Raw genomic sequence first — 12152 nt, 5'->3', positions numbered from 1 at the left:
GTAAACTATATTGACAAGCCGACTACTACAAACTGTTTCTGATAATAATTTAATTGAAACTACAATTATAATAACATTGTATCATCTTGCAAATTTGCGAGAGAAATTGAAAGAAATCCTGTAATAAGAGAAAAATGCAGATATCATTATTTGATATATAATAATAAACAACATTTTACTCAAAAATACAATACATAAATTTCGAGATGAAGAGATGGAAAAACTCTAACTAAGATAATCAAATTTAAAAATTGTCCATACGTAATAATAATTAAAAAGATTCTCCAAATTGTTTTAAATTTATACTTTTAAAAAATGAAATTTATATGCATAATTGCAGAAATATTATTAATCAGTCACGCAATCTTCATTTTTAACAAGCTCAGATTTGAGCCGATGTGGAAATGAGCTTTTCGATTTCTTAACGCGATAAGACGGGAAACGCTGCGTATGAATTTTTTTCGCTGAATTCTCTACCAAGTATCTATCGCAAATCCCAATCCGCGAGCGAACATTTCTCGTATCGCCGTCGACGAAACGCAAGTTCGTAACGAGAGAGCAAAAGCGGGATTACTCTCATATCGGAATTTGCCTACGGCGCAGAGACGTCACTTTGCATTTGAAATTAATTATTCGCTTCTCGTGCGTAGATCCGCCGATGATAACCTTCTCTCCTCGTGCGCGAATCTCGACGAGGATTTCTCATTGCGATTGAAACTGTCCCGTGACCTGGACGATACCCGAGAAATATTGTCGTTTGCGAGGCATCATCGCGGCAGGCCAGGTCCCTGGCTCTCTTAATGATCGATCGAGGCATCGTCGTCGACGCGACCCGCGCGACCATTAAATTAGCCGCCTTCTCAAAGTCTAACCGCCTCCTGTCCTTTACACTCGCTTTGAAGCGTGTTCTTCGTTACATATCGGGACGCGCGACTTTGACATTTTGCCGTATTCTACGCCAGGAGCAAGTAATAGGGAACGCTCAAGACATACGCGAATTCGAGAAGACGAACGAGTATGTACCAAACCGCGTCGGTTAACGCATGTCTAAAGGTTTGAGCCTAATTGCTTTCGTAGTACTCTAGTACGAGATTTGTTGATCGCGTGTATCTGTCGGTAATATTCGATTAGGATCAGCTTTAATGCGGGCAGCTCGTTCCTACGTTTCGAATACGAAGAGCGTTGAATAGGTTGCATGATTCGAATGGACAGTCTCGATGACCCATAGCACGGTTGCTCGATTAGGCCTAATCTAATATCAGTCTTAGGCCGACTCAAACACGTGCGGTTTATTATCAATTCAATGTTCGTGATCGTCTGACACAAGGCTTAAATAGATTGGATTAGAACCGTACGTGATATAACGACTATAAAAAATAATCTCATATTGCAACTCTGACATTACTGTAACACGTCGGCTTATTCTAGGATATCGTCGAGCTTATAATGAATATATATATTATATATATATATACATATTTAATGGCGATAATGTAAAGTGTAAAGTCACATCCCGAAACGATAGAGTTTATTTCTTTGGGTAACCCTAAAGAAATGTTTATTCGTTATTTTATGTTTATTCATATATTTCACGAATATTTTATACGAGAGTGCTATCTCTTTAGAAAGTAATCTAAAATAAATTAAGGATTCTTATAAAATGTAAAGTGACCGCTCCATTAAAAATGAAATCTATCGAGATCATTAAAGTTTTCATGCGCGCGACTTTTCCCTTGTGAAAGTTCTGCGGATTCTATCAGAGTTTTTCCATCGTTTTCGGTTTTACGATAAATTATATATAAGCTTCCATGAGAAAGAGAAGAAAGGAGCTTTTCTATCGATATTGACACATTTCTCTTTCGACAATCTTTTCAACGGCTGTAATACAAAAGTAACAAACTTCCTTCCATCTCATCCGTAATTATCTATCTTTTACGTTGCCATTTGTACATTGAATTCGCGACGGTAGTGTATCTTGTAAATTTCGTAATTATCGATAATTACAGAACATCGACCATAAACAGATCTCTGAATTTAATCAAACTAGTAGGAGTTTAATACGGCTAAAGTTTCATATCCCCGCGTTGCGCGCGCCCGCCTCGGAAATCGCATAATTAGGAGGTCGGTTTCCGCATTCCCGTCAATCAATTAATTAAGTACGATTTTCGACTGCTCTCCACTATCAAACGAGAAATTCGGTTCAAATCGTCGTACGCGATCTCAAAGAAAATACGTGTATATGGTAACATTAAAGATTTTCCGTGCGCTCACGTTAGATAGTTTCGCAAGTGTATTCTGTGTTTGATGGTGCCGTAAAAGATATCGTGTACAACTTTGTTAGTAGCAACGTACGCGAAAACGTAATTAAGGAAAATTTAGAGTTTGACGAGAAAGATAAATAAGATTCGCTGCGCGGTCGCTTTCTCGATACTCGATTAAAATCTTTTGAAATCGATTGAATCCGATTTGTATATGTGTAAAACAAGTAAGAGGGAAATTCGTCCTGTGATAGTACACGATCGCGAGTCGATACTTGTGAATACTGTAGTTTCAGAAATTATGCAGTCCGTTAGAATAACAATGCGGGACGAGAATTAATTGAACTGTGCAAAATTTGTTTGATCCTTCCGTGAGAAAATGTCTCGCGACGAGAAATCTTGTATTTGTCAACAAATGCACTACGAACTAAGCCATCACAACACGTATAGTAAAGTTTACAAAGTACTCTGTTTCAGTTCTTAACAGTCTCTTCGAACTTAAGACCATTGAGAGTGTTCGTCGCAATTCTCTTTACAGTGCTAATTAACGCGTATCGACGTAAATTACATTCCATCGAAATGTGTCTCTTCGTCAGCTAATGCTGGCGAGATACGTTTGCGATGGTCTTAAATAAATAATGACATAATGGAGCGTCTGTATGCGAGCGCCGTACGGGACAATGTTTAATGAACTAATCTCTAAATTTATTAATCATCGATTATCATTCCCGTCACGCGCAGCGAACCGATACCGCATTCATTCGAAGCCTCGAAACACACATCCAACCATTGATTTCCCATGCCTGAATTCAATCAACCACGCGTTCTTACTTGCATTTACTTTGTCGACGTTGGGTGTACATATGGCAGATAAAGTGACGCAACCGAACACATGCTGTCAATCGATAAATTTATCTTATCGCTTTGAACGGTGTATGAACAAGTTATGAATAGATCCTACGAGTTAATCAAATTTTTTTAATAATAGATAAGAATCGCAAGAAAGAAAGAGAGAGAAGAGAAAAAGAGTCAACGACGTGCGATTAGAATCCTATTTTGCACAATTTCGATTTTTTTTTCTTTATATAAGAAAATCTTTAATTAAAATTTTAAATAAAGAAATTTTAATTAAAAATTAAAGGATGTTTTTCTACAACACGTTACAAGACGCAAATCGCTGCCATATTAAAATGTTCGACTGGTGAATTACGCGTATGATTAACATAATCACTCATTTGTGCGAGCACGCTGTTGTAACATGATTAGAATATCTCTGTTGTAAAATGCAAAAGATAATCCTGTTTTCGAAAAAAGCGAGCGGAACAAAATTGCTAATATGCGGAACTTAATTTCAACGTACGGACGTTATAATGAAATCTTTTTCTTCGCTCGACTCACTTGCTCTCGCCAAAAGTAAATTTTAATTCGGCAATTTATGAGATAGGAGCGCCGATATTTGTCGCAGGTATACCACTTGTTAAATTGAATTTGCGCATGCCACTTATCGAAAATATACAAAATAGCATTTGACGAGTATTATTTGACAATCAATTATACACAGCTCGTAAAGCGCAGGATAAAGAGCATAGCATAAAACGCTGTCACAATGTCGTCAAATGTTTTTTTTTTTTTTTTCTAACATTATAAAATAACTCGCATCATGAAAAAAATGCTTCCGCCGCTTTCCGCGCAGCAAAATAACGCTCGGCTTGACCCTCTACTTAATTATAGATGTAAAGAAAGGTGTTGTTAAAAGTTGCGCGGCGAGAGAGCACACACAAAGGAAAAAATGTGACGCACGTGGCAAATCAAAAGTGCTCTGTCTCTCTCTCTCTCTATCTATCTCTCGAACACACAATACATACATATATATATATATATATAATTTTTGCAGGAAATGCATCAAAGATCTGCATAAATGCCTTCCGGGGAAATGCGTTTTTAATTTCTTGAGAACTGTTGCCGACGGTCTTTACAGTCCGCGAATTCTAAAATAAAGTCGCTCCTCTTTCTGCTATTAAATCCGGATTAATTCTGGCGGATTATCAAAATCCATTTTTAATAGATATTTACCGGGTCTTAATAATGCATCTTGCATAAAAAAAAAGATAATTTTCTATCTATTTTTTATTATCTACTTCGCCTGTATCGATATAAAATATGACGATTACCGATGTTTCCTTAATTTTACAACCGCTTTTGTGTGTGTGCCATTAAGACAACCTTTGCGATTCACAAACCGTCAATTTCCGCGTGTTTGTTTGAGTCAATTTCCGAGGTTTTCTTACGAGCGGCATTTCGTATCGCACTTAAGGCACCATTTAATGGCACTCGTAGATAGCCAAATGCATATTGTGTGCAGCTCGCATTTGTAGGAACGCGCGTTAAATTACTGCGATGATGAGAGTCTGTGCTCTGAAACTTCAGAGGTTAAATTGCGATAATATCATTTTGCATTTATCTGCTGCTCGTCGAGAGAGAAAGATTGAATGCCGTCGCACTAACGATCGGATTATAATCTTTTCAACTCTCGCACGCGGAATGCAAAAGCGCGAGGAATGCAGCGAAATGTATTCGCATTCCTCTCGTGGTTTTAATTTTGTTCGGACTCGAAATATGAATCTATATACTGCCAAAATATACGCTGTTTTATAATAATTTGTACTGTTTTAATCTTTTTTTATTAAAACTTCTCAAAAAAGATTAATCAATCCGTTCTAAAAGTTTTTATAGATAATGCAAAACCATATATAATTTTATTCATTAATTCCGAAAGAAAAAGAAAAAAACAAGTACTTGGTGTAGATTATCGATTTTTCTCAGATAATTTAATAGGAGCGATATACATATTATTAATATTAAATATTGCCAGCAAGCAGGGAAGAAAGATTTATGATTGAAATTTTTCTTACAGATATCTTAAATAATATAGTAACAAAATTAATATTACTCACTCGCAATTTTAATAAAAGTATATAATATAAGAATCTTTTTTCTTTTTTTACAAACAAATATCAAATATCAAATTGCTTATTAATTCTGTTGCGAATTAACAATGGTTCGAATAAATCTGCATTTTTTAAATAAACGTGATGGGTTTATTCTGCGATTTCAATAACACTTCAAAATCGCGTATCTCGATTCAATTCTGCCCACGCAAAAATATGCAAATTCTTTTATATCAATAAATAATATTGTTACAGCGCTTGTCCGACGATCCTATCGCGTACAGCGTCATATCATTGTTCACAAATGAAGTTGCCAGGCGTAACTTTTATTTTAGCGCATAGTGCATATATAACTAACTTATCAATCAAGCTTTTTATTGCTACATTTTTTATGCTATTGATTATACAGATATGACAAACAAAAAACCGAAATTAAGATACCAAGAGTATTCTTACGCTTTCAAATGTAAACTGTGGAAAGTGCAACTGAATAACTTGACGAACTTGCTTTGTTATTCTATCGACGAATTGTGTTTGTGCAAATAATTGACTCTGATTGGCATGCAGAGTCAATATATGCGATCAGATTGATGTATTTACGAAAGATTTAAGATGCATTAATGATCTTCATGCACTTGATATTCTGGTTTTTTGTTTTCTATAGAGTGCATATTATTGTTAAAAGAATTAATGTGATTAATAATTTGTATCGATAATATCGGTATCGGTATAGAAAATCGCGCTACATCGAAATAAATTTCTTGAATCAGTAAACATCAGTTCTCTTTAATTTTCATCGTTTTGCTCTTAAAATACAATGTTCCATTATTGGCAACAAAAACCAGATTAAAATTGCACAAAGTTTCGATTATTAACTGCTCTATAATTGGCGAAATCGTTTAAAGAATTGATTTATGTCTGGTATGGCTAACACATTAACTGAATCATAATTTAAATGAATTTCTTCATTTCTGTTTTTATTATTTTTTAAAAGATTTGTCAATTAAATAGAATAATTATGAATTTATCAAAGAAATTTATATTATTAAGTCTGTTTTAGAGACAATCTATAATTCAAAATTCGAGTTCTATCTATTTATGCGCATAAAAATGTCTTATGTTTTGAATTATATCTAACTTTTTTAGAAAACGAAGGAAAGGGAGATTATCTCTATGTTTATATATAGCCAGCTGTCCATAAAAATGTAAATGGATATATTCCTCATGTGCTCGTGTACTGGATAGTGTTCGCGTATACAACATTGGAGCCTAACATTCACCTGAACAACAATTTCTAAAGTTACATGCTGCTGGCACGGCCTGCGATAGCAAAGCATCAAGGAATTTATAGTTACGAGACTGATACGATGTGTTCGAAACTCTTCTTAGCCGAACAATTTATCAGCACGTGCATGCGACGCGAAACAAACCAGCGCCACGACAAATGGTGTTTTTATTTTTTATTTTTTTAATCCGTTTAATGCCATAAAGATCGTTAAAGCGACACGCCGTTTCATTCTGCCATTCAACGTGATGTAGAACTCAACATGTAGCATAATAGACTTTTGAGAGAAATAACAGGAACAAAAAAGAATTACTGCTCTAGGTTTTGCATTTCGCAAAAAATGTTGCACGTTCGTTATACTCGAACGAACTGCCAATTTTCCACGTCGCTAAGTTCCGATACGTTGTACTCTGTACAACGAAATATAATCGCGCGTGATATATTCCGAGAAGTTTTTAGCATACATATATGTTGTCCTGTTTCTGTACTGCACTCTGTGCAATATAAGTGAGTATTTACTGAGTATTTATGAAATGTATCGAAAACTGCATTATGGAGCTCTTCATGATATTATTAAGGCGTATAATTAATGATTACAGAAATAATAACGGAAAGAGCTGTATGCATAAATTAATAATATAAGAGAAATGTGTTATTGATTTTCTTTTCCGATTGTTTATAGCAGATTGCGATCAACCATAATTATTACCATGAAATTATTATTATTTGTATAAATTTGATGGCAGACGAGTGGAAAATTATATTACAAGCTCGATTACACAGGGAAACAAGGTAACAGAGCTTGTAAATCGTTATAGTGTATATCAGGTTTTCACAGTTTCAGTTTACCATCGTTGCAAATCTGCATATATATATGTATATACTATTTTGATCTTTTTACATGATTATTCTCGAAAGCTATTATTATTATAGTTATAATGTTTCAATAACAATAAAAAAAAAATTCTCGAGAGCAACTATTATTAAAAAATTTTCTTTTTAATAACTACTGGTTTTGCGGAGATTATCACATAGAAAATGTAAAATGATATACCCCCTGTATTCAATCAAGCGAAGTTGACAATATTTTTTTTCGTGATAATAATCGTTGTTATATTCCCGATTCGAAATCTCACGGAATCGATAATACAGATAATAATAAGTAAGAAGAAAATTGTTTTTGCCCGAGGAAATGTATCAATTTGATCGAATGGAACAATAACGAGATAGAAGGACGTCTAGCATTGCGTAATAAGCAGTACTGTGGTTGCATTTATGGATATTCGATGAATCGTATCTCTTATCTTAACGATTTTTCGAAGTTCACTGGTTTTCTTCGGAGAAATTATTCCCAGGACGGTGATTTAGTGACGATAAGACATAAGGGGGAAAGTCGAATGTGTATTTTTGGCAAAGGATGAGATTTACCATATTAGATAGCGACCCATCTCTCATCGACGACGCAAAGTATTGTAGACTTTTATGAGATGTGCTATCTTTAGTTCTTAGATAATCATTAAATATAAATTTTTGTTAGAACACACACAAATAAGGGGATCATGTATTAAATTTTTTTTATTGAAATTTATATATAGTATGTTTTTTTCTTTATTAATAATTATCCCTATGAAACATCGCGAAAAACAGATAAAAGAAAAAAATAATAATATAAAAAGAGATTCGCATTGACTTAAAAAGTTAATTTTACGTTATTAAACTTAATTCCTAGCAGAGAAAAAAGGAGCTTAGACTGCGACAAAGGAATTATGCGGAGATCTGTGATTACGGAATAGGAAATTATTCCCATGACACCAAAGCTCCGCGTAGTCAAAGTAGTAGAAAGTGTCATAAATTTTGGAGAACGATCACACACAGAAGGAGAGCGCTTCTCCAACGTGAGAAAAAGAAAAGTCGCGCGTTCGTACCGGCTGCAAGAAAAAAAAAATTCCCGTTTGTTTCCCGTCAAAATGTTGTCTTAGTATTCCGTCAGAGATGCGCGATTTTCTTTCGCGGAGATCATATAACAGGATGATTCGTGCCACGCTATTAAATGCATTAACGTGACTCCGAAAACATTACTGGCGCGCGATAATAATGTTGTAATAAAGGGTCGTCGAGCGCGAAACTTCTCGGCGAGAGGATAATTAAATTAATTTCTCGATGCTGATTGTGTAACGTGATTCACGAACCGGGTCAAAGGAGAAAAAACTCTATTTATCTTCTACTGTTGACACAATGGTTAGTAGTAGTTAAACTATCGTTGTTCTTTACGGCTGCCGACAAACGATCCGTGAAATCATAATCCTGTATTAATCACATGTCCGTTGAATCAACAGAAATTACTCTAATATACGAGTTTTAATTCAATAATTTTATTTATTGACGAGACTCCAGTTAACTATTCCAACGTTTCATGTCAAATAGATGCTTGCAAAATTATTTTTATTTCTTTATCTTTTAATGACGAGAGATAGAATATTTTCCGATTTAATAACAACGAATGACACAAATTCTGCCGCATACGCGGATTACTAGTGCTTACACATCGCGACATAATAGACAAAATCATTTAAAAGCTACCCGCAATGCTGCAATGGTAGTGGCGACCAATGAGCGTTCAACGGAGCGAAAACGAAAATGAATTGCGCAGTAATTTCATTAGAAACCACGAAATTCCGCGAAGAATAATGCGTAGCCCAATCGCGTTAATCGCATTAACGCTGAATAATGAAGTTTACATACGGGTGGTAAATGACCATTTGAAACGCCGGCACCGCCCACTGAACACTTTTTCGCATGATACGACGACCTTTACAACACGAAACATTTATCGCTTTGTAATAGAGAATATAAGTCGGTTATTATATCGTGTTTAAAGGGATACGTGAAACGAAAGTTACACGTTTGCACACGATAAACGATATTAAATTCCCGTAGCCAGGTAATGTATATTTTTATGAAAATAACGGGCCATTTATATAGACGAGACGATGGAACGGTAATAATATTTAACGATCGACTAGGATATCTTTACGAGGCGATATATGCTTGATCGATTACGATTATACATTCATGAGGATATCATGATTTTTCTATTTGCATTGTCAACTCCTTAAATATAATAATGTTAATGTCAATTGCAATTGCGCTTCTTTTTTGAGAATTTTTACTTTTTAATTCAGAGATATCACTAGCGTTTATATTTATAGAGGAAGAAGAGATCCTTCATTTTTTTAGGAGAAATTATTACGAAAGTTAATTAACGACAAAGAACATGCTGCCGGCTTAAATAGCTATAACGCGGTACTTGATAACATGATACTTGAAATCAGAATTTACTTTGCGGTAAGGATACGAAACGTCGTCATAATATCTTGAGAAACTTTTATAACAGCCAGACGAGATTTTCTGACGAGAAGTATAATAACTTTTATCGCGCCAGAATGAAGAATCGCACTCAGAGACGCTATATAATCGATCGTGATCTTAACATTTTATACATCTATAGTGTCTTGCTGTCGCGTCTTTAATTAAATATACTTGCACGTGTTAATCGCCCATATTATTTTATATAACTAAAATTGGCGATAAACTTGTCTCGGCTTTATCGCTTGCCATTATGAATTAGTAGACGTGTCGCGAGACTTATTAATGGCGCCATTAATTTGTGCAATTAATAATCGCGTTCAAGCCCGCAAATTTCAATGCCGCACGCATCGTCGCTCGCCTCTCATCTATAGTTAGCGATGTATAAAATATCACAGCATCCTATCGATAATCAAATGGTGATTTTGCGGCGGTGAACGCACACGTGCGTAGTAATTGTGCGCCATAAAAAATGAAATGTCTTCTTTCATCGGCATACATTATTATAGAGAGTATTATATAGCAGGAAACATAGAGAGAAAGAGAGAAAGAATGCAAGGGGGGAAGGGAAATCGAAGATAATATGATGATTTACTCTACGAACTGACCTAGGATATCGCGAGCAAAGAAAGTGATGAAAATGCTTCAGCAAAAATATGAAATATTTATACCCTTTTTTTTTCATGGATTACCAAAAAGTCAGTTATAAATAAATTGTATATTTTTATAAAGAATTTCGATAATTTCAGTAAGAGAGCTTCTTTTTTTAAATTGGCATAATTTGAATAATAATTCTGCTTTATAACGTGCTATAACTTTAGACGATAAGCTTTGGCGATAAACAACATAAGAATTTCCGTATCAACCTCAGTTTTATACGCAATTTTTTTTTTCGTTTTTATTACACTTATTATAAACCGTAAAAATATAGCAAGAACTAAGAGACGGTGACGCAAAATAAACCCGCAAAAACCACGCATTAAACCACATATTTAATTGAAGCTTCAAATAACACTAGTGCACCTTTGTAGTCTTTCTCTCTCTGGTCTAGTCGCTTCGGGTTGTCACACAGAGGTATCAAACTTCGCTAAAGTATTTGGATTCTCGTCACTCGATCCGCATCAAAAGGCAAAGCGTCACGTTAAAATCAAATGTCGAGTTGACAACATAATCTATAAACGTTATTAATAAAAATAGTTCTGTATACCACGTGTAATTTTCTATTTTTTAATTACACAACGCGCACATGTGATGATTTAGTCACTGCAGCAAAATATTCCAAGTTCCTATTACCATCTCGTTTTCATTTACTATATTAAAATATCAAATAACAAATTGCATATGAATGTATGTAAAGCAGAGCACAAATTTTTATTTTTTTTTATTTATTGGCGATTTTTTTTGTTTGTTTTTTGTTTGCTTTTTTTTTAAATCTTGCCTTTGCCTGTTTTAATCATGAACAGCTACATATAAAACTAAACTGCCATTAATTAATTAAAGAAAGATTGTATGTGTGTGTGTAGGAGGCTGGCGAAAAAAAATTACAAAAAATCTGTAAACGGATATTGTATATTGAAAAATTTAGGACACCACAACAGTATAATCATTTTTTGCGTTCATAAAATTTTTTAATAATCCAAAAATTTATATATTAATTAATATAAAATCTAATATTAATCAGAAGATAATTTTCCGTCAAATTATGATAGAGTATTTTATTAAATCCACAATTAGATCACTACATATACCGATGTAAATCTGCTTAGCCCGATCTAACGAATTTGATATGTTTTTGTTTACGTTAACGGACAATTAACGACAATTGCACGAAACCTCAATGAATCTCGAGCCGCATTCGATCTGCATTAACCTTTTACATCTCGGCTGTCAGCGTTTCGGTGGACACGTCATGTCACACGTTTTATTGCAACTTCTCGTTACAGCGTTGACAAGTAATTATTTTGTGTAATAAATCTGACCATTTAATAAAATATCACCCGCAGAACAAATATTTTTAATTTATTAACTCATTATAATTTAATTTATAAATTAACGACTTTCTTTTTATTCAAAATATTGATATAATATTAAAATAAATTTTATCCTTGTCTACTGTTAATATAGAACGCGAGCGAAATTTTTTTTTGCTTGTAAGATGACGATAACATGATAATACGAGCTATAATCAAAGTGAAGTAGTTTCACTTGAAGTTTCAATGAAGAGTTTCTTAACATACAATCTCGTAAAGTTTCATCTGAGAATTATCTAAGAATATGCGAGAGCGAGAGGGAAAG

At 34.2% G+C, this 12152-nt stretch overlaps 2 protein-coding genes across 4 annotated transcripts in view; one reads left to right on the top strand and one right to left on the bottom strand.

The window, feature by feature from the left end:
* Positions 1-12152, top strand: part of LOC115236588 (basic phospholipase A2 KBf-VA-like) — an 81000-nt gene that overhangs the window by 23743 nt on the left and 45105 nt on the right. The gene's annotated exons all lie outside the window — the stretch shown is intronic.
* LOC115236591 (calexcitin-2) overlaps positions 1-12152 on the bottom strand; it is a 30556-nt gene that overhangs the window by 18117 nt on the left and 287 nt on the right. The window lies entirely within an intron of this gene.

The sequence above is a fragment of the Formica exsecta genome, unplaced genomic scaffold (assembly GCF_003651465.1).
Source record: "Formica exsecta isolate Colony F162 unplaced genomic scaffold, ASM365146v1 scaffold258, whole genome shotgun sequence".
Lineage (NCBI taxonomy): Eukaryota > Metazoa > Arthropoda > Insecta > Hymenoptera > Formicidae > Formica > Formica exsecta.
This window is presented reverse-complemented; position numbering and strand designations above follow the sequence as displayed.